This window comes from Phaethon aethereus, assembly GCF_964289735.1.
Source record: "Phaethon aethereus genome assembly, chromosome: 3".
NCBI classification, from domain to species: domain Eukaryota; kingdom Metazoa; phylum Chordata; class Aves; order Phaethontiformes; family Phaethontidae; genus Phaethon; species Phaethon aethereus.
In genome coordinates this window covers 39502693-39521322 of record NC_138576.1, presented here as the reverse complement: position 1 = coordinate 39521322, position 18630 = coordinate 39502693, and positions in this window count along the sequence as shown.

Here is an 18630-nt window from a genome sequence, read left to right as displayed (position 1 = left end):
GATTACAGCAAACAATATTGTCCATATGCCTATTGTGTGTCTGTCTCCATGCTTCCACATAATACAAAGCCTTTTTCTCTTCCCTTCTTGACTTTTGCCATATATTAAATACCTAATAAAAGAGGTTTAAAACCTTTCCACAAAAATGTTTTTTCCACAAAAATGTTTTTTCCACAAAGATAATAGCCTAAATATCTCCTGGAATACATTAATTCTCTTGGATATTTTTCACTTTTTTTTTTTTCAGTAAATTGTGTTTTCAATACCACTTCAAAATAGAAACAAAAATGTTGGTGTTTTGTGTGCTTTTATTTTTTTTTTTCTTCTTTTAAATCCTTCTTATTTACACGCTTTTTTATACAGGCAAAGAAAGGGAAGATGAGGGAAGAAGTTTCTCTGAAGTTAAGGAATTTCTCTAGAAAAACTTGGAAGAAGCAGGTTTCTGCAACAGCTAACCAAGCGAGATGAGACAAAAAGAGCAACTGCCAATGTTTTAGGCAAGCCTAGCAACAGCCCATGTCTGGATAGCTTGTTATGATTCAAATGTATGTTTTAACAGGGGAGAAACAACGCCCGTTTGAGTGCACTGAATACCAGTAATTCCCAAACAGAGAACTTCCCATCTGTAGGCAAATGCCACCTCTGACTTCGACCCTGTGGAATAAATTTGATCATCACACACTAACGCCTTGACACACAGACGTGCCCCCATCCCTGCCGCATGCCAGGGCGTGGGAACACAGCCTGCCTCCTCCGGTCTTGCCTTTCTTGCTTTGTAATGATTTGTAATGATTTGTAATGATTTGTAATGATTTGTAATGCAGAAAGATCCTGGAGTAGAAACTGAGCCAACAACCCTCTCTGCACCCGTACAGCCACTAACTCCAGTCCCCTGAGCTGTGGTGCAAGTTGGAAGGGAAAGATGAGGAATAAGCAACCTGAACTGTAGACATGTTAGGACGGAGTGCTGCCAGCGCAAAGCATTGGGATGATTATACCCACAGCGTCTTGCTCAAAGGCTTGTCTGGGAAGCCTTTTGCAGGTAACTGAAATCTGCTTTCTGCTGAGCCTAGAGCTCTTATGCAGGACTTTTCCTGCCTTCTTTGCACTATATGTAGTATGTATGTTAGTAAAGGCCCCAGATATAAGAGAATTCCTCAGGTTGTGTTGCTTCATCTACCTCTAACCTGTCACATCACACCTTGTCCTGCAGGAATCTGGGCTGCATGCAGAAATCCAGCTCATTATCCAGAAGTGATACAACACAGCTTTCGCCCGTCCTGTTTCTGCAGCTAATAGAGCTGTCAGCTCCGCTGTCATTTGCTTGTCATCCCATCCAGAAGCATATAGAGAGCCTTAAAGGAAACAGGTCATCTCAAGAGCAGACTCTTGAAATAATATTGACCCTTATTCAAATGTACATGCAAAATAGCTTGGACTTTTCGCTTCGATTGTTATTTGTACTGGATTTGCCTTTTGTTCCACAGAGAGTTAATGTGGGTTGAAAATACAATATTTTCCAGGAAAATATCTGTTACAGGTGCCAAAGGCTGTTCTGTTGTCAGTGCTTTGTGACATTTTCATGGCATATTTGGAAGAAAAGTTTTCCTCTCTTTCAGTCGCCTTAAGCCCAGAATTACCATCTCATTCAAGGGATGATAATGACTGCGTTCACTTGTTGCAATAGATGTTTGTGCCAAGGGTGTTTATGAATGTTCTAGTTGATTTTAAGTACAAACTTCAGTGCCTGGAGACACCTTCACATTAAAAGCAATTGAGTCACCATAGCAGGGAAGGAGAGTTCCGCAGGTAAAGCGGCACTCAGTCAAGAAGGTGCTTGTTGGCTAGTAAAGTACAGGGGATGACAGCTGCTCTGACAAAGTGACATTTGCATCTCCAGAGAAGTGAGACTTTCTTAATTTAACTGGAGAAGTGTCAAGATCATCTGCTGAGTAACTTAGAAGGAAGTAAGTTTCAAATAAATGGAAGGCAAGAAAGTTTCAGGAGTAAAAATTAAATCTGCTCAGAGCCCCTGGAAAGGAGATTAGTTATAGATGTTGGTGTGGAGGAAAGGTTTCTCTCTAACAAGTGCAGCCTGCAACACGTGACACACAGGGAGACAGCATCCCTGACATGTCAGGAGAGCACCTGCAGCAAATGAGCGGGATACTCAATAAAAAGGACCTTTTATACTTTCTCTGGTAAGCAGGCTGAGTATAACCTTCTTTCTTATGCCTTAAAACCCCTCTGTTACTGTGTTGTCTATTTTGGGTGCTGTAAACAAATACTCCCATTTGGAATTTGCTTTACCCCAGCTGGAGTTAAGGTACTCGGTTAAAAACAAGACGTTCCTTGCCGAAGGCTGCTGCAGCCCTAATAGGCAACCGGGGAGGTGGTCTCCTGGGCGTGAGGAGGGGAGATCACCTCTTCCCGCACTGAGGGATCGCTATGGAGGCTCTTCAGCAGGCTGCTGGTGAGCGTACCCGAATCTCAGTGGTCCCGAGGGACTTTGTCACCGGTGCGCTTGAGTCATGCTGTGTTTTTATTCCTCTCTGAAAGAGTCAATCTCCGTGTTAAGGGTGAACGTATCTTTCTCCGTTTCTTTCTTTGTTCATGAGCAGCTCCTGGTTTGCTGGGGATGCAAGTAGTTTACTAGCAATCAAGTCAGAACATTTAACATCATACTCCCACTTTTAAGTCATAAAGCAGCAAAGGTAGTTGGTACTGCCATCTCTTAAGCAAGGCGACAAAGGCATAAATGTAATAACGCACACCCCGAAGTATTTACCCCGTTCTTTTCATGCTTCTCTTCTTGTTTTCCCAAGCAAAAAGCAGCACTCCCTAGCAATCATTTTAAGGCTGAGGGCACGCTGAAAGTGAGCTTGACAAACGAAAGTGAGATGTTGCGGCATGTGGGACCGGCGGAGCAGCCCGCTGGAATTATCACGCCCACGCTGTGCACAGCCACACTGGGCTGCATCCCCGGGGGCCGCAGGGGTGGGAAAAATGCAGGCAGCCACCTAAGCCGGGGAGCAGGAGGTGCTCAGGAAACAGGCTCCTGCATCTCAACAACTCTGAACCTTTCCCAGAGTTAAGCACTATACCCTTTCTTTTTTTTTTGCGGGGGGAGGGGAAGAGTGGTGAAACTTAATTAAGTGAAACTTAATGAGTGATTCAGAGCATCCACTGCCTGAGGTCCATGGTTGTGGCTTATTAGACAGGCAATGACTAAAATAATTTCAGTGTCCGTGACAGGCATCCATAGCAGGACGTTTGAACTCATCCCTAAATCTCTTTGGTAGCTTTGCAATCCTTACAGGACATCCAACTTGTCACTTTTTGGGATTGGGAAAAAAAAATAAACAAGTTTTATGCAAAGAGAAATATGACACAACTATGAAGGAACATCTTTTTGTTGTCTGGTCACTGAGCCCAAAAATATTAATATGCTCAAGGATAATAAGTGCTACCAAGTTACTTTGAAGATGGTGACTGAGCCCATTGAGAATTTTTGATTCCTTTGAATCCTTTTGATTCCAGTTACCTTGTTTCTTACACTTACAGGACTTATTCCTAACAAGTTTGTCCAAAATTACATGGTAGCACCCAAATATTCCACTTTTTTTCTTGACTGCAGCTGCCCATTCTGCATCAAGGCACACTCCTGTTTTGTTATTAAATCAATGCTTATTCTATTTCCTCATTGTTTGTTCTGTTTCTTTTAAGATTCTGCAGTTGAAGCAATAATACTTCATTAGCACTGGTATTAAGGGGAAATTGCCAGTTCTAAAATTATCAGTACTGAAGCAGTATAACCTCTCCTGCTTCAGGACATTTATCTTGGGATCGAGCAAGTAAGTTGCTCTGGAACAGCCAAATTTAGGATTTTGGGAACTTCCTTTTGAAGCAGCTTGCTCTGGCTACTGTTGGAAACAAGACAGATGACAGTCCTCATGCAACATAATAAAGTTTGTGTTCCTTACCAAAAAGAGCTCACCCTCCAAAATAAACATTGGCCAAGGAAACTTGGGGACTCTGTGTATTTGTGCACTTGCTTCACTGCAGCTTAGTGTATATAAAACTATGCAAGAGCTACATAGTAGGTTTCATTCATATTAGATAGTGAGACATGGGCTGATACTGCCTGTATATTTAGGCTTAAAGTATGTGTTAGAAATACAGAAGGTCTGGAGCGTAAGAGAGTCAAGTTCTGTTTATTTTTGGTAAGGTGACTCCAAATCTTATTAGGAGCTGGGGAAACATCATCAGCTCCTGAGGCAGTCACAATAACGACAGCTTTATCAGCAGTCGTTCACCATTTTAAAGAACAAAGGTTAATAAACAGGAGATGATAGAATATTTATTCTAATATGGGTCCCTGGGGTACTAAGTCATCTTTAATGAGAAATGAGGTAATTACCAGTTCTGTCACCTTTCGTCTCTCAAATACACTTGAAACTGTTTAATATGAGGCCCGTGTTGTTCAATGGAGAATAAAGACTTAGAAATTATTGTAAAGCATCGTGATAACACTATATTAAAGTAAATACAGTGAAGCCTGGATATCAAACTATATGTTTAAAAGCAACTTAAACATTTTTCTTAAATCAGAATGGGATGAGATGTCAGGACAAAAAACTACACCAATTGTCCTGGTCTGTCATCACCCTAATCATTATAAACTACTCAGTTCCTCAAATTAGAGATATTTTGGGTCTGAAATGGAAAACATGGTGAAAGAATTGGACGGTGACAAATTTTGGAAGGACAAATTTCTAAGTTTGCATCACTTGCCTTACATCCAGAAAGTTTGTGGAGAGTGATACGAGATTAGCTAGGATGAAGAAAAAAAACCCACAAAGGTTATGTGCATGAGGAAAGAACAAGGAACGGCTGCCGCAATTAAAGAAAATCCACGCAGCCAGAATTCTGGAAGAGTGTAAGCCTCATTTTCCTTTGCTTTGCTCTATTTGCTGGGTCAAAGATTCTTGAAATGGATTTAACTGCCTGTCCCTTTTTGCAATGTCAGAGCGGTGGAAAGGAGACGCAATGTAGATGAGAACCACGTTCTGCAGAATTAGGTTACGGAAAGATAATTACACAAACAGCCTTCATCCACATGCTGCGCAGTGCAGGCAGGGTTTAAATGGTTCAAGTTACACGGACTGGAATAAATAGTTGCTGTCAGGTCACCGGTGGGCCGGGGACACAGCCTTCTGGAGGAGAATCTCCTCCAGCCATCTCTGCACCAGGTGCTGCCTGGAGAGAGCCCGAGCAGCAGTGACGGACGGGTTTGCCGGTACCCGGCTGCTCGCCATGGCAGGGCTTGGGGAGCAGCTGAGGAGGGACTCCAGGCTGGACCCCAGCTTTGGCTGCAGTCATGGCCTTCCCCTGCAGGTGAGGAGGGTCAGAGGCATGAAGATGACGCAAAACAGGGCGGAACGGCTGATACACCAGAGGGCTGTGCTGCTGTTTGGAGACACCTGGGCAGGCTGGAGAAATAGGCTGACAGACACATCATGAAGTTCAACACAGGAAAGTGCAAAGTCGTGCCCTCGGAGAGGAACAACCCCATGCAACAGGACAGGCTGGGGCTGCCCAGATGGAAAGCAGCTTGGCAGAAAAGGACCTAAGAGTCTTGGTGGACACCAAGTTGTCCATGAGCCAGCAACTTACATTTGCCACCAAGAAGGCTAATGGTATCCTGTGCTGCATTAGGAGGAGCATAACCAGCAGGTGGAGGGAGCTTCCCCTCATCACTGGTGAGACATCTCCACAGTGCTGTGTCCAGTTCTGGGTTCCCCAGTGCAAAAGAGACATGGACATACTGGAGAGAGTCCACCAAAGGACCACAAAGCTGATGAAGGGACCAGAGCACCTCTTCGATGAGTAAAGTCTGAGAGAGCTGGGACTGTTCCGCCTGGACAAGAGAAGGCTCAGGGGGATCTTATGAAAGGGTATAAATACCTGCAGAGAGGGTGCAGAGGACAGAGCCAGGCTCTTTTCAGTGGTGCCCAGTGACAGGACAAGAGGGGATGGGCACAGGCTGAAACACAGGAGGCTCTGTCTGAACATCAGGAAATACACTTTTTTACTGTGAGGATGACCGAGCACTGGCACAGGTTGCCCAGGGAGGTTGTGGAGCCTCCATTCTTGGAGATATTTAGAAGCAGTCTGGACACAGTCCTGGGCAACAGGCTCTAGGATGAGATGACCTCCGAGAGGTCCCTTCCAACCCCAACCACTCTGTGATTCTGTGAGGACAGCCAATTACTGTTGGAGTAACAGCATTGTGGGCCTTTATCTCCCAGGCAAAACCAGAACTCTTCACCTTAAAGACATTATACTCAGCAGGACAAACTCTTTGTGGTTATGTTTGCTCAGACTGTAAAATGCTGAGGGCAGAGATGCCCAAAGTGGGGTGCAGGGGCAACAGTGCTGGTGGGACAGCCAGTGGGTGCAGAGGGCCAAAGAAGTGGGGGAGAAACAGGACAAATAACATCCAGATGAGGAAGGGCTGAGTTCCAGTGGCTGTTTGTCTGAAGGTAAGGGGGAAAGGTAACGAGCAAAGGTGGGATGACGTGCAGGCTCCTGTCTTTGGAAGAGGAGTAAACATGACTGTGACAAGAAGCTGTGAAAATGTCTTGGGTGGCAACAGCAGGAGGAAGGTCTGGTGGACCTGCTGTAACTTGTCACTGGTCGGCACTGCCCCCTTTGCAAAGGCATTGCGGGGATCGGTGCCTTTCTAAGCCCTCATGTCTAGTCCTGGCCCAAGGGAAGGAGTCTTACAAAGGGAGCAATGACGACAAGAGCACTCTGAAAATTCAGATGTACATTCACAAAGAAGTTGTGTGCATTTCCAACCTCCCCTGCTCTTGTCCCTGTAAACATTTATTTAGCTTAAAAAAAATCACTGGCAAATGGCTGATAGTGCTGTTCGCAGGTTATAGTTGCTAAACCAGCTCCAGGCTTGGTTCATTACAGAGTAACGATGGCCTTGCATCTTCTTGCTTGCTATTCAATAATTGTCCTCTTGAGTGAAAGTGTCTATTGACCTGAACAAAATATAATTGTGTCTCCCTTCAACTTTCAATTTTTTAAAAGCATTTCTCCATTGAAGTGACTTTCTCCAATAGTGATTGTATTTGTTATAGATTTCCCTGGCAACATAACAGTATGTAAATTGGGATTTTTACTAATTCTTTCCGCTTCAGTTCTAATATACAATAGTAATTTTAAACAGCAACAGCCACCATCTAGTTTTCCCTTCAGTGTAAAGGTGAAAGAGCTCCTCAGCATCGCTAGTGCAAAGGATGTGTCTCTCGGCTTTTCTGCATCACAACTTCTCAGTAGTTCCCTCTTCACATTTACCAAACAGGGAGAAACAGCATCTCCCTTCCATTCAGGTGCTGAGGCAGCTGCAATGGGTTGGCACCCACTTTCAGTCTGTCATGGTTTAGTCCCAGCCGGCAACTGACCCCATGCAGCCGCTCACTCACGGTGGGACGGGGAGAGAATCAGAAGAGTGAGGAAACTCATGGGTTAAGATAAGACAGTTTAACAGGTAAAGCAAAAGCTGCGCACACAGCAAAGCAAAACAAGGAATCCATTCACCACCTCCCATGGGCAGGCAGGGGTTCAGCCATCTCCAGGGAAGCAGGGCTCCAGCACGTGTAATGGTCACTTGGGAAGACAGACGCCATCACTCCCAATGTCCCTCCACCCCCTCCTTCTTCTTTGTCCCAGCTTTATATACCGAGCATGATGCCATATGGTATGGAAGATCTCTTTGGCCAGCCTGGGTCAGCTGTCCCGGCTGTGTCCCCTCCCAGCTCCCCGGGCACCCCCAGCCTGCTCGCTGTCAGGCCAGCACGAGAAGCTGGACTGTCCTTGACTGCTCAGCAACAACTCGAAACATCAGCACGTTATCAACATTTTCTCATCCCAAATCCAAAACACATCCTCACGCTAGCTTCTGTGAAGAAAATTAACTCTATCCTGGCTGAAACCAGGACACAGTCTCACCCATGCAGACAGTTTTTGGAAGCGCTAGCACTGGCAAATCGACTTAAAGACACTGAGAACTTGCAGACTGTAATAAATCAGCCCACTTTTCTTTCTGATTTGAAGGTTTGGAAAGCTCCCAAGCCATGGAACATTTGGGAGTGTATTGCTCCTTCCCTCCTCATGATGCACGAGCTAGGGCGTAATTGGGGGATTCAATTCCAGGCGGCCAGGCAAATGCCACAGCAAACTCTCAGCTAACTTCTTTATTTGATACCATCTCCATCCTGAAAGATCAGCAGGTTTATTTAAAACTGTGCCGTATAATTCTGTACAACTAACTACTGTTATCAGTGTCTTTGCTCCCTTACAAAAACTGCATACAGCAGCTCTGAGTGTAATTTGATGTGGTAGGTTTATTACCTTAATAGGCAGGACAAAATGTTCAAGATCACTCCATGCAAAATCAACTGTTTTGTTACATTTAATTAATTCAGGTTCATGTGATTTTAGTGCAGCATAAAAAGTTAGATGTTGAGAAATGGAGAACATAAAAATAAAATGAAAATCACATTTTTCTCTAAACCTGATGTTTTCAGTTTTGTTTAAAAGACTAGAAATAGCTTCTCTTAAGAACAACGAGTTACTAACTAAGCTAACAGCACAGCATAGGGTCAAATTATTTTTTAAAATGTGCAGTATGGTCACTTGGTGCAGGAACTTAAATATTTAGCTTAAAATTCCAGCATATGCTTTTTCCACATGGAAGGCCACTGTAAACAGTCCCAATTACTGCTAATTGATTTAAACCTCAGAACTCAGTAGGAAATCACAGATGTTAACTGCTCAGTGATGCACTAAAACTTCCTCAGTTTCTCACAAAAGATTCGGTGTAATTGCAAGATATCTTTTTGAGGCCCAGGGATTATATAAATCTGTTCCAGTGAGAGCTGTTCCACGGAAAGCATTGATGTTAGGCTTGTAAGGCTGTTAAGGAAAATAATTTTATATCTGTTTCGGGACCTTGACCCTATAGAAAACTGAAGAAAATTTCTAATGTTCTTGTACTGCAATGAAAAGAGAAACTCCCTCATTCATGGATTCCCATGAAGGATTTCAGAACTCTTTAAAAAAAAAAGCTGGCCGTTTTCTTGAAAAGCTGAAAAAAGATGTGGCAGAAAGACTTGAAAAAATCCAGTCAGCAGAAAATAGGTCTCCTGAACTGATATGCAACACTGAAGCTTAAGCTATAGGACAGAGAATAGAAGGAAAATGTTCCAGAAGTCTTTGATTAAAAAACCATAAAGGTTGTCTATGGACTATCTGGGAGCCTGAAGTTAAACAACGGACATGAGTGCATAAGCAGGATGCAATAAGCACTTAAATGTAAATGAAGGCAAGCTTCAGCAACCAAATTGCTTCTAGAATTAAAATGACCCTGTTCCCCGCCTCATCCATAGAAACTACCTACAGACGCTTTCTGCTGGCTAACCTTCATCTTCATTTCCTTTTCTGTGGCAGTTATGATGACACTCTCTCTAGCAGAAGTCATTTTTCTGAACGTTAAAGGAACATTTTTTTCTAAAACTCAAAACACAGAGCTAGTAATATAAATTCTTTAATATCATTAGGAATTCAATAACATCCCAAGCTGATGGTGAATCTCACAGCAAGATGAAGTGTTGCAGATCAATTACTGGCAGGTTTCCCAGCAGGTGAGTCGGGAGCTCAGCTTGTGTGATTTAAAGCCCGAGGGCATCTCTGGGCTGCAGATTATTTTTTGCTGGGGATCTGGGATCTCAAGGGTTGGTGGCTCTAGCACAGCACAGACTAAGAGCAATAGCTTGCTGAAGAAAGCGAGTTGGATAAAACTCTGAATTAGAAATCAGGAGAATTGGGATCCGCTATGTGACTGACATTTTCCCATGCCTCTGCATGCCGTTTGTAAAATAAAAGCATTATTTGTCCCTGTGAAGCCTTCTGAAATCCCATCAGAAAGTGCTGTATGTCATGAACGTGGTGTTCACAGTGCCGCTGTGGGTCCCAAGCATGGCTCTCAGCCCAGAAGAAGACAGAGAGAGAATCCCTTTCCTAGACAGTGCTCTTCGAGACAGTCATACCAGCACAAAGAGAATGAAAATGGTCACCCCTCTGCAGCTGAGGTTATGTTTATGTTGCTGCAAGTTGGTATGTCTGACAGAGGTACCTGTCCCCGGGTGCACCGGCCAGAAATATATGGCTTAACGGGCAGAACAACCATGTGAAAAAATGCACTCTGGCCCCAGGTGAAGAGGACAATGCCCAGTTACACTGGCAGGATTAGGAGATCCTCTCTGCCTACAACTGCCAGCCCATTCCAGGACACAGATCTTACCCTGCCTCTCCTTCCCACCCTGTCCTCTCTAAAACCCAATGAGACAGTAGCGAAACATCAGTTAGTGATCATCACCCTGGACCTACAGGGTCACATAGGTTGGAGAGCACTGCTGGGGTCATCTAGATCCAAGGTGCCACTCAAGTCTGGGCCAACATCCACCAGGTACCTCAGTCTGGCTGGGGGACAGCCTTTGTACAGTCTGAGCATAGGCAAGGGCCATTAACAATGTCGGTGTCCTCCTCTGGGTTGCTCCTCACCATTTGTTCCTTCTTGGCAAGCCTGCTAGTGGTTTGGGCAAGGCCCCTGGTTTACTCTACAGCCTTTTCCAAAGATGTTGCCTGGACTGGAAGACTTCCTCAACCTCCATCTGTACTGTGCTCTAGTACTTGTCTACATTTTATATTGTGTCTTTCTTATATTTTTAGGTATGCAAATTGAAAGAGATCCATTGTGTGTGTTGTCTTCCTATCCATGCTCTTCAAAATACAGATAAGAAGCCAAAGATGGACAATATTTACACTGGGAATAACAATCCGAGAATCAGGAGTAACATATTTCCCTGTGTTGTTGTGCATACATTTTGGAAATGTTATCCTGCTGCTCATTTAATGAGATTGTACTGGGGAAAAAAGGAGAAGGATGCAGGCGTGGCAAATGTGTCTAGCAAACCTTTAAACGCCTGAGTGGTGATGATAATGTGAGCATGGGTTTATTGCTCGGCATTTTAGAAATACGTTTAAAAAACTTCCAATCTTGCTAGGCATTTATTTGCATACAGGCAGTTCTGCCTCTCCTTTCTGTAATTTTATTGCCACTGTAATAGAGATTTTGGAAATCAAATGCATTCTACTTGTCGTGGTTTAGCCCCAGCAAGAAACTAAGCACCATACAGCTGCTCGCTTACCTCCTCCCAGGAAGGATGGGGGAGAGAGTTGGGAAAAAACCCCACCTCATGGTCTGAGATAAAATCAGTTTAATAGGACAGCAAAGGAAGAGGAAATAACAATGATAACACTAATAATATTACTGATAAAGGAATATACAAAACCAAGCAATGCACAGTGCAGCAATTGCTCACCACCTAGTGATCGATCACCCGTCCCTGAGGAGCGATTCCTGCCCCGCAGCCAACTCCAGTTTATGTACTGGGCATGACGTTACATGGTATGGAACACCCCTTTGGCCAGCCTGGGTCAGCTGTCCTGCTGTGCCCCCTCCCAGCTTCCCGTGCCCCTCCCCACTGACAGACCATGGGAAGCTGAAAAGTCCTTGACTGAGTAAAAGCACTACAACTACTTAGCAACAGCCAAAACCATCGGTGTGTTATCAACATTATTCTCATACCAAATCCAAAACACAACACTAGACCAGCCATCAGGAAAAAAAAGCAACTCTATCCCCCCAAAACCAGGACACTGCCATACTTCAAGGCTCTGCCTATGGTAGTGGGTGATACCTGATTTATGAAAAGAAGGCACTATTTGCCCCACCCTCCGTGTGTCTGATAGAAAAATACAGTACGATGAGATTAATATATCCATTCCTTGTACATGTGGGTGCATATAAGGGAGGTGCAGATTTCAGTCTCATAGATGTTTCTTATGTAAGCTTGGAATATATTATTGCTTTTTTTTCATATTTACCCCTTCAGTCTCGTGCTAGATGCTGCTAGCGGGATGGTAGGTTTATTGGCCATTGAGTCTCCCTTGAGATTGTTCCAGTTGTGTCTTAGTCCTTTGAACTTGACTATCATTCCTGCCTTCTTCAAATTAAACAGCTGATGGGAAGGGAGGTGTTAGCCTCTTCTTCTCCACTGAATTGGCTACTGTCATTACACCGCTTTCTTTCGGACTCCCCACTAGCCCTAGCACCCGTTTTTTGGAAAACGACTTTTTAATCAGTATCGTTTCACTAACTGGAGGTATTACTCTTAGGAGCAGCTCAGATCCCATTATTTTTGTAAGTTATATGTCAATTTTAATTTGAAAGTGGCACCTGAGGTCAGATTTCTGCCCCGCAACTTTCCCAGCCCCCATTCTCTGTATCTAGGTATTGAGATGTTCTCTGTGGAAAACCCCTGGTGTTCTGGACTTAAATTGGTGTATGAGGAGGGAAGGCTTTTGTGTTCTATCCTTGCCAGCCTCCTCTGGAAGCAGCAATACTTGGTGCTGACCAGCACCCAAAGAGATGATTCTTTCCTCAATCTGTTTTTGGTTGCCAGACAGTACTGTATATAATTTTATTACCCGTTTTGCCTTAAGTCAAACCCTGATTGCCTGGTTTGAAATGTTATTGTGTGCTTTCTGAAACAGTTATTTTTGTCAAATCATATTTAAGCATTGGATGTAGAGCTGAACAAGCTGCAAAGAGAATGTTACGTTGCTAAGAAATTAAGAAGGATGTTGATGGAAGATAATGTCTCAGAAAACTGGATAGACTGAAAAATAACCTTGCTACATCTGGATACTGGTTTTGTCATGGCATTAGATAGCTATTACAGAACTGTATGCTGTCTTTCCTGCTGTGAAACAAGAGGTGAGAGAAACAAATTTTTAGCCATTTTTACATTTCATTAACAAATGGTCTTGCTTGAAAATGCAATTCTCTAGATTTTGGCAGTAGCGGGATGCCTGTAGACAGGAGCATAAGTCTACTCTCAGTGATTCGTGAGGCTGGATATTAAACCTGCAAAATTCTAAATGTACCTGGCCATGTACTGTAAGATGAGAGCTCTGGTAATGTTATTGGTCAAAATAGTCTCCATGAGACACATACAATTCCATGGTCATGTAGCAAACTGCAGCCTCCTATCGTCAGACTTGTTTACTGTCTTCCAGATGATCCCCATACTCATGAAAAAGTAAGATCTAGCTTATTTTCAAGCTGCTGTAGCTCCTCAGGACTTGCAACAATAAAGACATATTATTCTCAACCCCAAGAATAATTTTAATCTACCCTTAAGATACAAGCAACTGAAAGTAATCTTGTGAACTTTGCTATACACCTTTCCTTCTTCCAAATTACTCGTGAAGAAAGCAGTTATTGCAAGCAGGGGGTGAGCGCTGGGGTGTTGATGTCCCCCAGTGCATGACCCTGGGTGGGCCAGTGCCATGCCCGGGGTGCTGCTGCCTTCTGTGGGGAGGGATGAGGCATGTGAGGAGTTCGCCCACAGATGCTGCTCTTCTGAGGATGTTTCTAATATTAGACTTGAGTTATTTATCTCTGCTCTCCCCAGAGTCAGGAAAAAACCTACTGAAAGAAGCCAACGAGGAAAGTAAGGCAAACTGTAAAGAACTGATTTGTGCTTGTTGTTAAAGAGTGTTGCGAAATGCCTGCTGTGCAGCTTAGGTCATCCACGGGATAGTGATGAAAATCACACTGGCATGGGTGTTATGCAGCATTTGTGTCTCTCTTTTGCTCTTAAAGTGAGCAAATTTGGGTTATAGAGAAATATATGTGATTCTGAGGCATTGTGCTAACTGAATTTCTCCCCAGATGCGTAAAAGAGTAATGGAATGGATCCCTCAGGCAAACTTGCGTCATCCAGTGATGAAAAGGACAAGGAAAGTTCAGATACATGCTACCAATCCAAAAGCAGAAGTCCATGAAAGGCCACTGAAAGCAGGAACGGTGTTTACTTAAAAAATTATAATTAAACATTAAAAGTTATTTTTTAGGCTCAGGTAACTGCAGTGGGTTCCCTTCTTGCCACTGGCCCTGCATCAGCACATTGCCACAGGTAACAGCGTGCTCAAGCAGACGTGCAATGAAACCACAGTGGAATCTTGCAAGACCTCAAACGGACCTGCGCAGTTCAGTGCTTCCAGCCTTGAGGCCACCGTGTAAGGATGCAGAGGACATCACGGCTCATTTTTCTGTCCAGGCTGTTAAGTCCCTGCTGTTGTTGCTGGTCACATACAGACAGGGCTGCATGTGATACTGATACTGCGTAACGTACATCGGAAACCTTTGTTGCTTTAGTGCTAATACATCAGAAACCTCCCTAACTTTTGACTAAGCTTTGATTGGTGTTGATATAATTAGGCTGGAGTCAGCAGACAATTGTTCAGGCATGAGTGAATAAACCTTTCTGGGACTGCGAAGAGACTTTCTTGCACTTTGGGTCCAAGGCTGTGGTTGCGTGGCATGGTAAGTCTGGCTGCAGGGCTCCTGATACTGGACCCAAAATGATGCAGTGAGTTGACGTGGTATGAAGTCATCCTGTGGTTTCAGATTTGTTCCAGAAAAGTTTAGTGGGCTGACTTTGTACTGAGAAGCTTTACACAACATCAGGTTTCAGCTGTCCTCTGCAGCCAGTGCTTCTGATTGCATAAAGCTGGAATAAATTCACTGCTGGTCATGGAGGTTATTCAACAGAAATATGACCATCTGCCTCTGCCTTCTGTGGATCATATTTGTACTGCTGAGTAACCTGATAGCACATTGATAAGCACTAGTGGTAACAGGACTGTGGTCTCAGAGGTATGAGCCTGAGATTAAAAAATGTCTTGAAATGGTTAGGTTTTCCCCTTAGCAGTAGCTTTACTACCTATTGTTTCAGATATCCACTTGCAAAGGGGCAAGGGGTGGAGGGGGAGCGTTAAAAACTAAAGGGAAGAAGTCAAGCCAGCTTTCTGCTGCATGATTATCTTGTATATTTGTGAGAAAATGATGCCTCGTACTTTCCTCTCTTCTCCCTAATACAGAGCTAAATCATTAAGACTCCGCTAATAAAGTCCGTTTGGGTTGTCTGCGCAATTTCCTATGCATTTAACAAAGGAATAAATTCAATCAAGCGCCCATCGGTTAGCTGACCAACGTCATCTGGAAGCAAAAGGCAGTGACGGTGTTCTGCTCAAAAGCAACCATGGATTTTAAACCATTGCTGAAAGTGCGGTATTTTAGAGTGCTCTTTTTTCTGCCCTCTACCAAAGGCATCTTTAACAAGAGCTGAACAGACACTTGTCACCATCCTGCTGTCTGTTACCTACCTCTAATTCTTACAGAGCACTGTAATTCATAATGCTGCATTAAGCATGATTCATCACCACTCTCCCTAGTTCACCCACAGCAGTCCTGTTCGTGTCAACAAAACTTCAAGAAAAGCGTTGCCTGTTACCCCGAGGGGGACTGATAGATGTGTTCCTTGTACCACGACTCTGTTTTTCTAAATAAGATTTTATCTACAGCTATTTCAGCTTTCTTTCTGCTCCTTTATGTTGGTTTAAGTTTAAGGTTATAATAAGAACTTTGCAGTATTTTTTTCTGTTAGGGTTGTTACTAGGACAAAGATAAAATACTTGTGGGTCTTTTAAAAATGACTATCCCAAGTTTGCAAATCTTTATGATGTGCTTTACCTAATGCCAAGGGGAGGAATCAGACAACGTGATGCTGCAAAGCTCAGTCTAATTTAGTGGGCCAAGTAAGGGACAGGTTCTGCCAGAAACAGCTTTTCACATGCTCAGATACCCCCATCAAGTGAGACCTGCCCCTCTCATCTCTCCAATGATTTAGTGATGCTCGTTCCAGCGGGTCCCAGTGGCAAGCTTTGGGCAGTGGCTTGGCTCCAGCGCGTGATGCTGCCAGCTCAGAAGTTATGTGGTGTGGGATGTCCATGTGACAGTGCTGCCCTTGTCACCAGTCCCAAGGGTCATTATAGCCATGTGTCAGCACTGGTCACCAGTTCCTCTGGCCATGACGACATCCTGCTAGACCTCTCCAGTGGTTTCAGGCACGCTCTCCCCGCAGGTGCTGTTCCATGGCTCACATAAGGCTCACGCCATGGTTTGCATTGCCCTGTTGGCTGCGGCTCACCACACTCAGCCCCTTTGCGCCTTGCCCAGCTCTTGGCCCAGGTGACTCCATGATACTCCCGTGTCACCTAATATTGTGGAGAGGAACTTCCTGCAGTTAAGCTTTGCATCTTTTGGGGACCTGGGCCTAAATCTCCCCTTTTTGATTAAATACAGAACTGATGAAGCATAAATATGTATATATGTTATTACTGTCTGTTGTATTACGACAGACCAGACCAGAAGACTCACTAATAATGAAGACAAGCAAAACTCCTTTTTTGTTCTTTCTGACACATTGCCTTTTCATTTCCCTTGTCTCAGTTGCAGGGTCCCCTTCTGCTCAAGTGGATGAGTGCAAGGGCTTCACAGTTTCTGGGACAGGGACCCATACTCCAGCTACCATCCTGGACAGACTTGGGCTCAGTTGCCCAGGTGGAGCCCAGGGCATGACTGGCCACCTGGGTCCTCATGGGCCTGTCCCTGGCATCTACCGAAAGCGCTTCTAAACTCGGAAACTTGTGATGGCCGGTCCTGGGAGTCCATAAGACTGCTCTGTCCATTGACCTAAAAGAAAGCACATGAATTATGTTTGTGTAAAAAAAAAATGAAAGGAGAAACAACTCAGAAAGGGCTTCAGAAACAAATCCCTTTTCTCTAGTGTGTTTGAGGAGCAGGTGGCTACAAATGATAATTGTCCTCTATTTAGGAACAATAAATTAAAGCAGAGTGAAAGAAAGGGAGTGATATTCCCAAAGACCTAGCTGATCATTTATAAGGGCTTGTAATCGTTGTAATTAAATGCATATTAGAAATCTATAACTACAATATGAAGCTGACTTAAAATGACAGTTACTTTCTTGCATCATGTACCTCTTCCTAACGATGACTTGTATCTGACAAAGTTGAATTAATGATGTTTGTATTCGAATGTACTCAATGCATGCTTGCTGCATGAACCTGTCAGATCTGGAAATGACATCCTTTTCAAGAATATCTCCAGACCTTAAAAGGACACTGGGGTTTTTGAGTCAGGAAAATACTGAGTAAATTCATATATTACATTGTCAAAATCTGCGGGTGCAGGATTATCCACAGCAGAAGCAGATAAGGAAATATAAATTTTAGCTATCCCTGTGTGCCTGCAATGTTAAAGAGCAACTTTCTGAGTTTCAGAGCAAGGGTGATCACATTCCCTTTAGGAAGTGGCTGATGTCATGTGGCACAGTCCCTTCAAAATTTTATTACATAGCAAAGCCTTGTTTCCCTTAATGAGATTCCTAATTTACTGCAGAGTATTGTACTGAATTAAAACCTACAATTTTGTAGAGCTAAGGACCTCAAAGTGGAGAACTGGGAACCTGGATCCCCAAGAAGAGCAGCAGTCCCTGAAAAAGCAGCAGTAGAATTTCTTGCTTGTGAAAACTAGTCTTAAATCTTCCAATCAATGGTTCCCGTTAGCAGCTGCTCAATGGTAAATTATGTTCTCACTTGTAGGTCTCTCCTGTTTCCGTATGTGTGTGCGTGTCTGAGTGCCTGCCTTCCTCCTCGCGTCAGAGACACCCGGAGAAGGTCTGGGAGGACAGTAAGAGAGAAAACGCTGCCCTCCCAGTGCCCTGTGTCTCACCTGCATGTGTCCCCTGGCATCTGCCTACTTAGGATATGGAGGAGAAGTGGGGAAGTTGCACCCCGTGAACACCCTGAGAGCCAAATTAGTCCTCATACCTCAAACATCTCAAACACACTGCCAAATTCACATCTGCTGTCACAGCTGATTACAGCTGCTAAGGAGCCTAGCCCGTCCCTGAATCTGTGTTTTGTGATGTGCTCTGCATTGTCTGCTTTTCCCTGAAAATAGATGCATTTCAAATGTGAATTTGGAATGGGAGTACTTTTGGGACTTGCAACTTCTAATTGCTCAAAATGTGGTACTATGCTGTGTGATGGGAAAAGAATGGGCTCTGCCTTACATAAGACCGATTTTTTTGCAATGCTTGGATCAGAAGGAATGTGCTGGGTTAAAACGTGCTGTGCGTTAGTTGGAAATAAGGGCCAGTTTAGTGCTCTGAGGAAAAAAGCTAAGTAAGAAAAATGTGGTGTACTTCTGGAGGCCTTCCAGCAACTGGCAGAAAGAAAACTGAATCAATATTTCAGCTGTGAAAATGAAGAAGGTTTCTAATCACTAATGCCCAAATCCTGCTCAAGTGCTTTGCTTAATAACAACTGTGTTAAAACTTAAAATACATTTAAATGGTTTGCTGGCATGCTTGACTGAACTGGAATAAGAGGAGAGCAGAGGTCAGGGAGGGCTTGAGTCTCATTTCGGAAACTTTGGGCTAGATGGGAAGTCTCTTAAGTCTGAGAGATTTGGAACGCAAACATCCGAACAAAAACTTTTTGCAGAGGTTTAGTCATGGCTAACAGCCAAACTCCCACCCAGCTGTTCACTCCACCCC